Below are 15,513 nucleotides of genomic sequence, written 5' to 3' on the forward strand. Positions count from 1 at the left end.
TGATTTCTTAAGCCTAGACTAGTAGACTAAATATTGTAATTACATTTGAGTAATTAATAAAAATCTATTTATGTTACCTTATTTGGCTTCAACTTTCATATTTGTTTTCCTAGTTTTGTGTATTAAAAAAAAGATTATGTTTCTCTAAGCTAATATAACACATGTGTTATACTAAAGTGTAGTATAACACAAAAAATGTGTTGTACTAAAGTGTAGTATAACACAAAAAATGTGTTATACTAAAGTGTAGTATAACAAAAAAAAAGTGTTATACTAAAGTGTAGTATAACACAAAAAAAATGTTATACTAAAGTGTAGTATAACACAAAAAAAGTGTTATATAATCGACTATAAATAACATAATTAAACACTTATCTATATATTAAAATAACACAAAAATTGTGTTATCGTTGACAGTACAATAACACATCTGTAGAATACTGATAAAGTGTTATATAAAGTACCCTGACCTACGATAACATAGTTGGTCTTAACACATCAGAAAGTGTTATCGTATGTTTTGATAACACATTTTTGGTGTTATTAAAAACATTTTTTCTTGTAGTGGTATAATGTATATTATTTATTTGTTTAATTTATATATAAGGGTAAAAGTAACATTTCAAAATAATGATAATTTGATTAAAAAAATCATATATAAGAATAGAGTAAATATATTTTGATCAAAATAATATAAATTTAATTTAATTTCATTCCATTTCATACTATATCAAACATAATAATCTTTATTCAGTTACTGATTCCAAAGTCTCTACCAAACAAAAAAACTAAAATTATATTCCACTCCATTCCTATTACCAATACCATTACATTTTTGTTTTGCAACCAACCGCCACCTAAGTTCATTAATTTCTTACTAGACTGAGTTTTTCGATCTAACTTTGTTGACGAGTTTTCACCGTCAATAATAACCTACTTTCCTACATTAGGATTTTCAAAAGCCAAACTTTCCTGAATTGGATTAAATAGTTTTCTAAAATATTTTATTAGTTTCTATAAATAGAAATTGTTAATTTCTATAAATGGATATATTTTTAACTATTTAAGGAATTAATTTTGTAACGCCCTGCTTTTTGGCACCGATAAGACACTCAATTCGGGATAATGGTTCTTATAATGAATATTATTTTATAATATTAAAATATTGGGAGACCAATCAATATGTGTTATTGTTAGCCAAGAGTATGAAAAGAGCGGTTTGCAAGCAAATCCAAAATCTCGAATAATAAATTATTGAAGGGAAAATGAATATGGCTGAAATATATTGGGTATAAAATAATTAAGTATAATTTGGAGTTTGGTTAAGTTAAAAAAATTATATGAAAAGTGAACTTTTTTGTGCATTTAGTAAAATTGTGTATTTTGGCCTAAGTATGGAATTTTAATCCATAAATATACTATAGGATAATTTATTTAAGTTCGACAAATAATTTATCTAAGGTGCACCACAAGAAAAATCTATAATCATAGCACTGGATATGGACACTTTAGAAAAAACGCAATAAAAAGACCAAAAGTGAAGTGTGATAATTAATGATAAAAAAAAGTGCTATCTTCTAAAAAAAAAACCGCGTGCTTCATTATTTTTTGGGGGTAAAATTTCACTTTCCCCGCCTAAAGAAAGAAGGCCTACTTAATTAGCTTCACTCATTCCCTCATCTTCAGTACCCTTCAGCAGCACGACTATTCTTCTCCTCGCAGTGCTATGGGGACTGGGTCTACGCAATCCATATAGGGCGTTGGAGGTTGGGTATGTAGGAAAGAGCTGACGATGATGGGTGGCGCAATGAGGGCTTAGGCTCTGCGACGAAGGTTGCAACGATGGTTGGTTGGTAGTCTTCGACTTTGAAAGTGTGGGTTATTTCTTCAGGTAAGTTTTTGAGTTGGCTAATTTGTTATGGGTTTGTGTTTTATACATGGCTCTGTTTTGATGTTAGAGTTTCTCAGTTATAACAATATATATATACACAAATATATATGGAAGATCTAGCTATTTCTAATTTTAGAAACCATTTCTACTTGGGAACTTACTAGTCTGCCATTAACAACATCGACCTCCCCAATCACTCCTCTGGAAATGCCATCCAAGGCGATTGCCTCATGTATCGATCTGACAACAATCTTGACAGCTACAAGGTGATAAAATTAGAACAAATTCTTATTGTTAAATTGATTTTTTTTATAATAAGCTTTTGAACAAAAAATAAATAAATGTATTGTTTGAGATGGGTTAAACAAATTTGTTTTGTTTTTGTGTTATTTTAATAATATACATGTATATATATGTGTTCTGCTGGGTTCATATTATCATGACAAGGTTTCAACTAGAAGCTTTAAGCCCTCGAAGCCACAGTTGCTACACCACTTTAATTCCTAACCCAAAATCCATATGTACAAATTTGTCAGCAAATAGACTTAAATCTGACCTGATAGTTAACAAATTTTAGGTTCAGTTCCCTCATTGTTTGACTACTTCTCTGGGTTTTCTCGTTTTGGACATGAAAGGTAATTTTTGAACTTAAATATATTTATTTTAAATTCTATGTTTATTATTTATGTCTATGGTGTGTTTATATGTATATATATCCACACTATCACAACTTTTTGTTTTAATTCAAATAACAAGTTCGATGCCAATTTTGTGCTAGTAATTGAACCACCATCTTCTTTGCCTAGATTATAATAAAATGATAACAATTCAAAGAACTCTATCACTTGTGTTTTCTCCCCATTTCAGTTTTTTAACTTGCAGTTGACTGGTTAGCATACATGTATTTTTTTGAGGTATTTATTGACTGGTTAGCATACATGTATTTTTTTTGACCCGAGCATATTACTTTCATGATTTCAAAATAATAATGAATTTTTCTCACTAAAAAAAGACTTGAAGAAAATAATTTGCATACTTAAAGCTTTGGGAATTTAAGATTGCTCATAATTCCAAGTCTTACTACGTGTCCTTTCTCAATATTTAACTCTCTCAAAGTCCTGCTCCCAACACGTATTTTTTGGCTAGTTTGTGCTGGTGTTGTAGCTTGTTGCAATAATTAGCTAGAAAAGGAAAGCTTGACATGTTTTGTTCTACTTCTACTCTTATTGATGTTGTTGTGCCTACCATTTCTCTTGCTTTTGATGGTACATTTAGGTTTGCTTCATCTATGTTCATTCCATTTGTACTTCCTTTGATAATTCTATAAATGCATGTGCTTTGGTTTCCTTTGTTTTTACATGTGCTTCATTTACTGCTGCAATTTTCAACTTTTATGTTAGATGACTAATTATAAACAATGTTTGGTAAACTCAACTTTTTATTTTTTTTTGGAGTATGGGTTCCAGCAATAGTTTAGGTTAGTGACAGACTTCATAACTTAAGAAAATTTAGTGATTTTGGATGAGAATCTTTGGTATGTTGATATTTAGTGTTGTTATTGGGCCTATTGGCCATGGTTAGCTAACTTAGGATTTCAAGCTTTTTGTCTGTTATGGATTTCCTCATGATGAGCTTTTGGTTGTTGAGGAAAAACAAATGGTTAGGTTTTGAATTAAATGTTGGTTTTTTTGTGTGATACTAGATATGCATATTTTTTAAAACTACATAATTTAACAATGAAGTGTAGATAATCACTACAACAAAGTGAAGTAATTTTCACTTAAAGTTCTTATTTTAATAATATTGCATATACTCGTATGAAACGCAAAGGATGAATATTAGATTCTTATTTTGGAATATTATTCCATTTCAATAATGTATAAAAACCATATATATATATACTGTTGTAGATTTAGTTATTGCTACCAGGAATAAAATTACCCATATATTATTTGTGGAATCTGTTATGTTAAAAAAAATTATATAATATATCCAAAAGAATATATCCAAGCATCTAAATTCAGAGAGTGTCAATTGAGACCTACTCCTGAGGTCCAATTCGTCACTTTACAAATCCTTCCTGAGTTTATTCCTGAGTGGATTGCACAAGGATTTACCCATATCCATTTTGGTGCCATTCGCTTAACTATTTCCCTTCATGGCGAAAAGGGCCTTCCAATCGGCTGTCGAATGGGTCTGCTCGACACCCGAATGAGAAAATACCAACATGCAAGCATTGCAACCATAGAAACTACATTAAACACAGGAACAGGAATAAGTACACTGTTTCCTAACTTTAATATGTCTCTCAAGGACAACCGTTTGACTGATGCTTTCAAAGTAGAGGTTCAACTTTCTGGAATTGACTAAGATCTTACTTCCATTGGAGCTACTCTTCACTACCAGATGGCATATAGACTCCAAGACCACGCTCTGGATCTTTCTTTTCCAACAGCTGAAGAAGCATTACTGGTCTTGGTAGACTTTACCCAAGTTCCAACATGCACTCATATTCCAAGGCAAATCTCTACAGAAGATCTTATGAAGATTTTGCCCAGTTAATGGATAACAAATTATGAGATGCTCCATCAACCTCAAAAAGTTGTCCAGACTCTTGCTGAACCATCTTATCACAAAAAAGAAGATGGCTATGTCGAAATAATCTTTGACAGAACTCAAACAAAGGCTCCCAGTTGCTTTACCACCCAATATATGATGACCTCTGTTACACCAGCTGATGTGGAAATCCAATCTTTTGATTCTCAAGGCAGCCCTATTTATGCTTTTGAATCTACGAATGGACATAAGTATTGGGATGTTTGCGACTGCAAAAGTTGCCTAAAAGTGGAAGAAGACCTCCCAAAGCCTAAGCGACGTCCGAGCTCAGGAAAATGACTTAAGCAACGGCTATATCAAGGAGAAAAGAGAATAGGATTGTTAGGCCAACCCTCTGGAAAGTTTGACTATATAGTCAAATATTTTTCTCCCAAAGGCTTACTTGACTCTCCTCCAGAACCAACTGGATGGGTCATTGAGCTTCCTCCAACAGGCTCCCAAGAGCCTCCACTTTCGACTCCCCAACATAACATTTTGCCATGCTACAAAAAGGCAGCAAAATGGATGCAACATCATGGAGAAGCTTTTCCTGCTCAAAATCAATTACAACAAATTCCACAAGTATGTATGATGACTACTACTGATTATGAGTCCAATTTTCCTCCTCTCAAGAAATTTGACAAGAAAGATGACCAAGGTACAGTCTCTCACCAACTAAAGGTTCAAAATCCCATAACCAGGAACGCAGATGGGTCTCTCAAAAAGGAATCTCCGGCCGAAGAAGTTCTCAACTGGCAATCAGAAAATATGATTGCCCAAAACAAGGTCTTAAAGCAAGCTGAGATAGCAGTAAAACAATCCCAGACTACTGTCATTGACAAACTCACTACAAAGATCCAATAGACTCATGAAGAGCTTCTAGCCATCATCAAAGCAAACTCAGTCCCGATGCCAGTATTCCTGGCAAAAGAAACCGAGATGAAGAGCCTCAAAACCCAATATGAATCCCTCAAGAATCGGTTCTGCCAACAAGAACCGACAAAGGCATCTTCAACTAGCTATTTGGGAAGCTCATCCCCATTCGGGATAAATACGACGCCGGTCCCTTGGTAGTTTGCTACAATACCAAAAACCTCTCAACCTTTTCCTATTACTGGATCTTTACAGGAGGACTCTGTTGTGAGATTAAGGCGCATGCTTAATGAAAACCAACAACAGAAGACAAAAAAGGGGAAGAAGAACGAATCACCAAGCCAACCGATAGACGGACTCAAGCAACTTATGGTTCATCCAGCCACAAATCCTCTGTCACAAATGATTCGACATACAAGCACTCTCCACATCGCAGAAAATGAAACAGACTCAGACAATCAAAATTCTTCTGCTAGTTCAGACAATTCTTCAGATGACTGGTCTGAAGAAATGAGCTCAACTTCTGATGATTCTATATCGAGTGACCCTGAGAGCTTATCCAGTGATGACGATGGAACATTTCCACATCTGATGGTTCAACCAGCTGAATCAAACTCACAGACCGAACCAATTATCACAAGCGAAGACGAAAGTGGAAATGAATCAACAACACCATATGTTCCCCAAAAATGAAAAAGTAAAGGTTCAAATTTTCAAACTTTTACTTTAGATGACCTCCCTCCATCAAAATGGCGCGAAAGGGTCCAAGAGTTTCAAGCTTGGCTCAGCCTAGAATCATAGAGACTGGAAGCACAGACAGGAACGATTCTCCTCAGCTTTGTTTCCCATTTTACAGGCACCCTACAAGACTGGTGGACAATTCTGGGCGATTACAGACAAATGACGTTTTTACAACTTCCATCTGTCACCAATGCCCTGGCCTTTCTGTATATAGAGTTCCACGGACAAGATGCTCAAGTCACTGAAAGACTTCGCGCAGAATTCTTTAAACTAAAATGTTGTTCAATGGATAAAAGAGATTTGGAGAAGCATTACAAAAAGATGACTCAACGATTCTACTAAATAGGTAGAATTGATGATCCAGACCTAAAACAGGCTTTCCTCTCTTCCATAGGAAAAGAAACCTTCAGACTTCTCTTAGGAACAAGAGGAACCCTAGCTGATGCTACGATTGGAGAAATCTATCAACTAGTTCTAAAGGCATTGGAAAAGATGTGCTCCCAGCACAAATTTATCAAAGAATTCATGAAACAATCCAAGAAGCTTGGAAAGGTTTGCAGCCAAAAGGACCTACGAATCACAACAAAAGGAAAAAGGAAACACAACAAAAGGTTTAAAACCTTTAGGACCTTTAAATCCTCGAACGAAAAAGGATGCCGCTGATTCAAGTTTCTAAGGAGGAAACACTCTTTCAGGAAGAAGTCTAACAGATGTTTCATCTGTGGTTAAAAAGGACATTATGCCAAGAAATGCCCAAAAGGGAAAACTGCCAAACTATCTCCCACATTCAACAAACAACGGGCATATCTCTCGAAGAGAATGATCTAGAATCCATCTTCTCTACTGATGACGAGATCAATCCAGAATCCCTCTGTGCATTCGAACAACAGAAGGCCCAGATGAATTCTACCACATGGCAGCAATCAATACAATACAACCATCGCCAATCATCTCCATGCAGATCCTCTCTACAAAGTATGCTCGGCCAGTCAAAGTAGCAGCCTTCTTCGACACAGGAGCATCATACACCATGATGAACCCTTATGTTCTCCCTCTAGAATATTAGAGGAAAGAAAAACAATTCTTCCACGCTGCAAATGGAAGCATCTTCTGTACAGAGCTCATCAGTAAACCAATCAAATTATAGTTCTTCCCAGGATGCTCTATCATTCATAGAGTAATTGGTTCAAAATTACCAGGGAAAGATCTAATTATTGGTTTTGATGTCTACACCAAGAAAAAGGGTGCGAATCCTTCCTTGTGGCCTTGGTTACAAACAACATTTTGCCACATGGGAATTCATACCAAACTATTTTCTCATGCCTCCTGGTCCATTCTCCAAGGTTAGACAATGACTCATAGAAAATTCTTGTGCCGCAAGTCATGCCGAATTCGTCCAGAAATGTGAACGCCCTCTTTGGAAAAATCATCAGTTCTTCATCAGTTTACCATTTAAGCTCAATGAAGATGTTAACCCTACCAAGGAAAGCCACCCAAGCATGAACCCAAAGCATCAGAAAATGGCAACTGAGGAATGCAAAGAACTACAACAACAAGGATTAATCGAAACAACCACCTCTTCATGGGCATGCCATGCTTTCTACGTCAATAAGAGATCAGAACATGCTCGAGGAAAACAGAGGCTGGTCATCAATTACAAGCCCCTGAATGAATTTTTGGCAGATGATAAATTCCCCCTACCAAATAAAAATTCACTATTTGCAAGTATGTAAAAGGCTCAAATATTTTCAAAATTCGATCTAAAGGTCGGATTTTGGCAGTTGGGTATCAAAGAAGAAGATAGGCCCAAAATGGTCTTCTGCATTCCAAATCATCACTATCAATGGACCATCCTTCCCTTTGGTCTCAAAATAGCCCCATCACTATTCCAAAAGGCCATGACTAAAATCTATGGCTCTATTCTAGATAAGGTCCTAATCTACATTGATGACATATTGCTCTTCTCACAAGATGAACAAGCCCATCAAAATCTTCTGGCCCAGTTCATTTCTCTCACAGAAGCCCATGGGGTCATGCTATCCGAAAAGAAGATGATCATTGGACAAGCCCAAATTGACTTTCTGGGGATGAAGCTTATTAAAGGCCAATATGAAGTCCAACCGCACATAGCCCAAGAGTTGTTAAAGTTTCCCGAAAAGGACTTCACAAAGGTCCAAATTCAACAGTTCCTAGGAATTGTAAACTATTTACGAGATTTTGTACTGCGACTTTCGGAAATGACAAGACCACTCAGCGACATGCTTAAAAAGAAAACTCTACCATGGTCACAAGAGCAAACTATAGCAGTCAAAAAGCTAAAGGAGATAATGTAGACACTACCACCTCTGCAGATTCCTTCTAATGGGAAAAGAATCCTGCAAACAGACGCTAGAGATCGGTATTGGGGGGCGGTCCTACTTGAACAAGACAAGACAGGGAAAAGAAAAATATGTGGATACAAGAGTGGCCACTTCAAAGACTCTCAACCCCATTATCATTCTACCCTTAAAGAATTATTGGCGATAAAGATGGGTATTACAAAATTTGAATTCCATCTGATAGGACATCATTTCTTGGTAGAAACAGACTTTGCCGCGTCAAAAGGAATGAATGGTGTAAAAAAAGAGCAAAACAACTAATGCCCAACTTTTGAGATTGGCAGTTTGGTTTGACAACTACTCTTTTGATATTAAACACATTCAAGGCAAAGACAATACTGTGGCTAATTTCTTATCCAGATCATCCCCTGCTATAAATCTAGCCTCAGGATACTCACCAAGAACCATCCCCATTGTCATCCAAAAATAATCACATACCATCCCAATCATATTCATGATGGCCTCTTCCTCTTCTGTCACACACAACCAATCTTTTCCCCGAGATGCAAAGAATATCCTTTTAAAAACATACAACAAATCAGCTAGAGAAAGAGCAACCCACAGAGTAATCTTTATCCAGAGTTTTATGATCTCCAAACTTGGACCTTCTATACAAAATGACTTTGAAATACATCCAAAGTATCCATTTTTCCAAATCCTACCTCTTCGAGATGCTATCTTCACATCAAAATTGGTAGCTCACTTTTTCTGGTACTTGGCCAGTGTTTTTACCATAGCTGTCGAAGTACAAACTATGGCCTTTCACACATCCATAAAATCCTTCTTGGACCAAGAAAGGTTCGAACCAGCCTACCAAGTCCAAATGGATATTATGTCCTGGTCGCCCCATTGGAAAAATGGAAAAGGGTCATATCAGCGGACTGAAAAAAGGTCCAAAATAATAGGCCTACTTTTATCTACCCACCAAGCCCAAATGTTGCTAGCCTAATGAACTGTTATACTGTTCTCTTTCTTAGTCTTAATGCCAAGCTTGATGAAGAACAGAATATAGTTACTAATCCAACATTTGAAGTCTATGGGTCAAAAGAAGAGCCATTATGTGGTCTTGGGGCCAAGAATACATCGACATCCAAAAGAGTCTGTTTGAGAAAAATTAGATTATACCTCCTGAATTATGGCCCAAGCCAGAAGAAGATGCTCCTTGGAAAACATTCCCTTTTGACTATACTCGCAAAATAACAAGGGTCCTTGAAGCCTTCCATATCTAAAAAAATGAAACAGATCCGACTACCAAACTCGAAGAAACATTAGAGCAAAAATATCCGTCACTGTACAAATTGACCGATACTGAAGGGGTAATTTTGCGAAAAAATGATTACTTCGAAGATTCACAAAACCCATATGCTGACACTGCAGATATGCAAGACCCTTATTTCTTCCATTACACAGGAGATGAATGGAACATGATGTATATAGAATACGACGCTTAACCTCTAGCTGGCAGTGATCAGGATGAAGAACCGATAGGATGGAACCCACTTCATGAAGACCCAACATATGACTCTGACTACGAAGTCAACCATGAAACAATATTTAAATAATTATTGTGTATTTCAGCCACAAGCTTTTGTTGTTTAGCCTTTTACTTTTGTCGGGGAATCTTATCCCTTATCTTTATGCTTTTGTCTTTGTCGGGAAATCCTATCCCTTATCTTGTCTAGGGAACTTTATCCCTTATCCTATCCCAACTATGGTCGATTTTAACTAGGACAGGTTAAGTTTGGTTAAGTTTGCTGGAATACATGACTATATAAGGCCATCATCCCTCTTTGTGTAAGTCAGAAAATTACGAAGCAATAAAATATCAGAGTGTTTATTGTAAAAAATGTTCTTCTAAATCCTTCCTTAAGAGATTTCTGAAATAGAGATAGCATGCAATATGGATCATATATGAAGGCAACTACTGTTATAAGTTTTTAGATTAGCATTCGAGTTAATTAATCTAGCAATATATTTATAGTAGATTCGCGTGAGAAATTGTTGGGTTTATATAATATACATATATATATATATATATATATGATATTGATAGACTATAGCTTATAGCTGTCAAACTAGTAACCAAATAACAATACAGTAGAGAACTAACTGAAAGAATGCATGAAAATGCTCAAAATGTTGTATTAATCACTAGGAATTCGAGAGCCTAGCCTCACCCGAAAGGGTTACACCTTACTACTTTCTTCACACCTCTTACAGCCAAAACACTCCCTTATATCCCTATCCCTATCCCTGCCGCACAGCCAAACTCAACTCATAAAACTAACTCCTAACCAATTCCCCCAAAATTATCAGCTGCTACTAGACTATCTTAAGCCTTCCTATTCCTTCTCGCGTACACATACGTAACTGGTGGTCTATCAGATATAATGCATTAATTATTTATTTATTTAGCACTACATGCAAGAATCATGAGTTTTCGCTAATTCTCTTGATAGTTTTGTAGATATTGGTTTTGTGTTCTACTTTATAAATATTTATAATATATATATATATGTTGGGATTGATTTGTAAACATTTATTTTCTTTAATTGAGATGATATTTGAACTTTTGATTAGATTTGTATATAAGTTCTGAGAGAAATGAAAAATGTATATGGGGAATAAAGAATTTTTTATCTTAAACAAAATGAATGCCTGCCACCTGTTTGACAAAATGGCTCACCTACTATGTCTCTACTCTAGAATCTTCCCCACCGCACTTACTAACATACGTGGCTGCAAAGTATACTAGATTGCTTCCAAGCCTTAAATGTCCAATGGAAAAGACATTCTACCGAAGTTCTGTCTAAGTCACCAACTTACCGTTCCTCTAATCTCTACTCCTCCACTTAGCTATAATGGTAAATATTTTTCTGTCTCTTTTCTTTTTTGTGGGGACTGATTTTAATTCCATTTTATCGCTCTCTGTATTTTGATATTGCTCGAGATCTATTGTGATAATATTGTTGCTGCATATCTTGGCTAAAAGGACATTTGATTCAAGATATCTTGGTCCAATTTTCTTAATTATTATTTATTGTAGAATTAACATCTATGTTCATTAATTATGTACTCTGCTTGGCTTAATTATTGATACGAGTTTTTTTTTAAATATGTCTTTGTTATGATCATTCCTAGTGGCTTTATTGGGGATGGTTAATACTCGTTGAAACAACTTATGAAGCTACTGCAATATTTTTGTAAATTAATTTATTTTCCTGTCCTTTTGCTCTAAATTCTAATGCTCTGTGCATAACCTTTAATATTATTAAATGTTTAAGAGTTATAATCTATGCACATTGATAGGTTGGAGTTTATTATGATGCCCTAAGGGGTTATTATTATGTCATGGTAAATTTTTATTGCTAGTCAATGTCTTATTGTTTTAAATCACTATGTTGGTCATGATATGGTTCAGTATCACTATCTGATTTATTTTATCGTTTGTCTGAGAGATGAACAGGTACAAAAAATAGAAGATAAAGAAAGTCATTTGACTATAATCTATTCGGATCCTTTTAAAGCTCTAGGAAAATGAAGTATTGAAGTTCAAGTAATTCTAGCAGCCCAAAATCATGTCTTGCAAATGGAGGGTGTCCAAACTGAACAAATAGTAACTTGAGCAATGACTTGTCAATCCTATCTGGGTGAATTCCATCACTGTGTTTGTCTTTGGTAGTTGTACCAAACCTTTATTTGGGTTTGTACGATACCTTGTATTGTATTTTAGTATCTTGAATTTTTGCTTCTCTTTGGTAGTAGTACTCTGCCCTTCATTTAAGCTTGCATGATATCTTGTATCGTATTTAGTACCTTGATTTTTTTTTGTTGGAAAATGTAGAGAATGGATCTCTTGTAAATTTTACTTGGAACATATTTTTGCATATAAATACTTAACTATATTTTTGTTTTTTCTAAATGTTTTGAATTAATTATAGTCACGTGGTTTCCAAATGATAGTACTATAATAGGTAAATGTTAAAAATAGAAACAAAAAAGGCTTTGTAAAAGCCACGGTATAAGATTGTACAATGTTTAAAAAATGCCATTAGAAGCATTAGTCATAACATTTTGAAACTCAATTGGAACTTTTATATAAAATGTCCTGACATCTTATTATTATAATTATAAATTGCTATAGTTTTAGTTTCTATAGCAGTCTCACATCATATTTTGAAAACGTTATGAAATTGTTGAGACTTTTAATAACATGGGATGACATAGCGTTAGATTTAACGCTATCTATGTTGAATGATAGTGTTTCTAAAATGCTATTGAAATGTCTTTCTCTTGTAGTGTCACTTAGTGTCTTTCTATGATAATGGAAGAAGATCTTGCCATCCAAAGACAAAGAGAGACTCAACATGGTTCACAAAAAAACATGTGAATGACTCATATCTATACTACTAATGAATGAGCCATTTAATGTGGTGGTTCTGCTATTTTGTGGCCATTCATGTTACATTAAATATTTTTCTTTTTACACGTTTTGGTTTACGGGGTGTCATTTCATCCATACATTAAAGGAACAAACATTAATGTTATTCCATGTTTATAATTTGTTAATTAATAAACTCTATTGACGGTGAAAACTCATCAACAAGATTGATTCGGAAAACTTGTAAGTTTATAAGAAAAAGAAGAACTTAAAATAACGTGGAGTAAAGTTGTAGAGTAAAAATGGAGATAAAATGCTTTTATTGCTTTGAAGTCTCAGCTTACAAATGAATTTTTCGACCCTTTTTCTGGAGGGGTGAAGATCTATTTATAGTGGAGCTCTAATGGCACTTGATACAAGGTGGTCAATGAGGAAAAAATGGTACATGGGTACACTGTTAAGGTAGTGCTGCAACTCGTGGTGGAGTAGAGGGGTTTGGTGTCGATGTTGGTACATGATCAGAGGCATTCAGGTCATGGCAACACTTTTTGTACTAATTCGCATTACCACTACTTGTCTGATACAAATGTTAAAGGCATGCTAGAGGAGGTTGTGCCATGTGCCATTCTTGTACTACCACTATGTAACGCCCTGGATAGCCAAGACCGTTACACTGTCTGTTTATAAAGTGCCAAACTTGCTAACCATGTCATTTAAATAAAATCATGTTATTGAAACTATTAAGGAACTAGGGCTGAAAGCATTTTGGTTTCAAAAGCCACATTTTCATTAAAAAAACATTGTTTATTTACACGGGATCCCAAAAATATCAGTTTAAAGGCCGTTTACAAAAGTTACAAGGTTCAAATACATTAACCAGCCATACTAAGGCAAAATGAGCAGTTAGGTAGATCCCTGTCCTGTCTCACTCCTCGACCATGGTGATCGAACAACTGGCTATCTACATTTCACCTCGGAGCTCTCCACCTCAGGCTTGGTCCAGCTTGCCCTTGCGTTTACCTGCACCACGTAGCACCCGTGAGCCAAGACCCAGCAAGAAAACACAACAACAACAGAGCATGAACAATTAACAGACAAGTCAACATATCACATTGCATCACATATACTCAGATATATCATCAGTCAGTATAATCAAGTATTCCACATACTAGGCATTTCAGTTCATAATATTCACAATTCACAAACGATAACCAGGGCTAGCGCCCTCAGGCCGCTCCCTCCGTTATCCCGTTGTTCTTGGCTCCCAGTGGCCAATTCGCGCCCTGTGCGCTAAAATCATGTACGACACTCTTGGACCGCTTTTACATGTCCCATGGCATAATACCAACGTTGACACGATATGTAACGCCCTACTTCCTTAGAGCCGTTACTTAGTGAGTTTTAAGACAAATCAGTGTGCAAAGATCCCGCTAACCGAGGTTTTGAAACGAAAGTGTGACTAATTAAAAGTTAAGGCTGTAATATTAGAAAAATGCGTTGTTTCAATAAAACTCATAATATTAAACATTGGGATCCCAAAATAAGGTTTGAAAACTATTTACATCAAAAAAATGAGTTCACAGTTGATAAATCATAAAAATCATAGATTATTACAGCCATTTTCAAATAAACCCCCAACCAAAGCAGTCGGGCAGGCCAAACATGTACGCGTCGCTTCACGCTCTCCGTACTCATGGTTGGTTGACTCAGTCATTGCCCTTACCTGCAACACAGAGCACCCGTGAGCCGAAGCCCAGCAAGAAAACTCATGCAGAACATAACATATGCAATGTATACAGTTTATCATAACAGATAATCCACAATAAACAAGTCAATCATTAGACTAAGCAAACACGGCCATGCCGCCCCAGGACCCTTACCAAAGCCCTGGGGTATCGGTTCTCACCGCGAGGATAACTCATGTATCCCTTGGGTCCCACCCTGAATATAGCATCCCATGTGCTAGGTGTTACTTTCGGCCCACGGCCGCCCCGGCCTACGCCGTACTCGGCCCACGGCCGCCCCGGCTTACGCCGTACTCGGCCCACGGCCGCCCCGGCTTACGCCGTACTCGGCCCACGGCCGCCCCGGCTTACGCCGTACATTTCATCATAATCACATATATAGTACATTCGAAATAAACATTCACACACATCACGGTTCATTTCAGGTTAAACATTTACACATAATACAATCCGGGGCCACGCCCTACAATCATCTCATCATGCAACATGCAATAAAGGGCCATGCCCGACCATCACACTACGGGCCCACGCCCTATCCTACGGGTGTTATAGTTTTCTTACCTGTATTTCGAGCCTCCTGATGCACTAAAGCTGCGAGCACGGTCCTCTAGCACGAGCCTCACCAACAACCTAGTCACAACACACAAGAAACATCCCTCAATACTAATCAACCCAAAACCACTTCCCGGGACCAATCCCGCACTCTCGGGACCTCTAAAACCTTAAAACAACACCCCGGAGACATCCCCCGAACTCCCGGAGCAAAGGCCTAAAATTGCCAAAAATGTGAACCTGAAATTTGCCTTGTGCCGCGGCACAACTTTCTTGTGCCGCGGCACACATCAGTCAGGGACTCCCTCGCCGCGGCACGAAAAACCCGTGTCGCGGCACGCCTTCGCAGACCCAGAA

General features: G+C 36.5%; 1 long non-coding RNA gene across 4 annotated transcripts; it reads left to right on the forward strand.

The window, feature by feature from the left end:
* Positions 1-1,581: 1,581 nt before the first annotated feature.
* Positions 1,582-12,392, forward strand: LOC133782429 (uncharacterized). Of its 4 annotated transcripts, none has more exons than XR_009870500.1 (5): positions 1,582-1,891; positions 2,056-2,157; positions 2,475-2,526; positions 11,185-11,342; positions 11,945-12,392. It is a non-coding gene; the product is annotated as an uncharacterized LOC133782429 (long non-coding RNA). The 4 variants fall into 4 exon arrangements; XR_009870499.1 differs by having other exon boundaries at positions 1,583-1,891; positions 2,469-2,526; XR_009870498.1 differs by lacking the exon at positions 2,475-2,526 and having other exon boundaries at positions 1,589-1,891.
* The last annotated feature ends 3,121 nt before the right edge of the window (positions 12,393-15,513 follow it).

This window comes from Humulus lupulus, chromosome 6 (assembly GCF_963169125.1).
Source record: "Humulus lupulus chromosome 6, drHumLupu1.1, whole genome shotgun sequence".
NCBI lineage: Eukaryota > Viridiplantae > Streptophyta > Magnoliopsida > Rosales > Cannabaceae > Humulus > Humulus lupulus.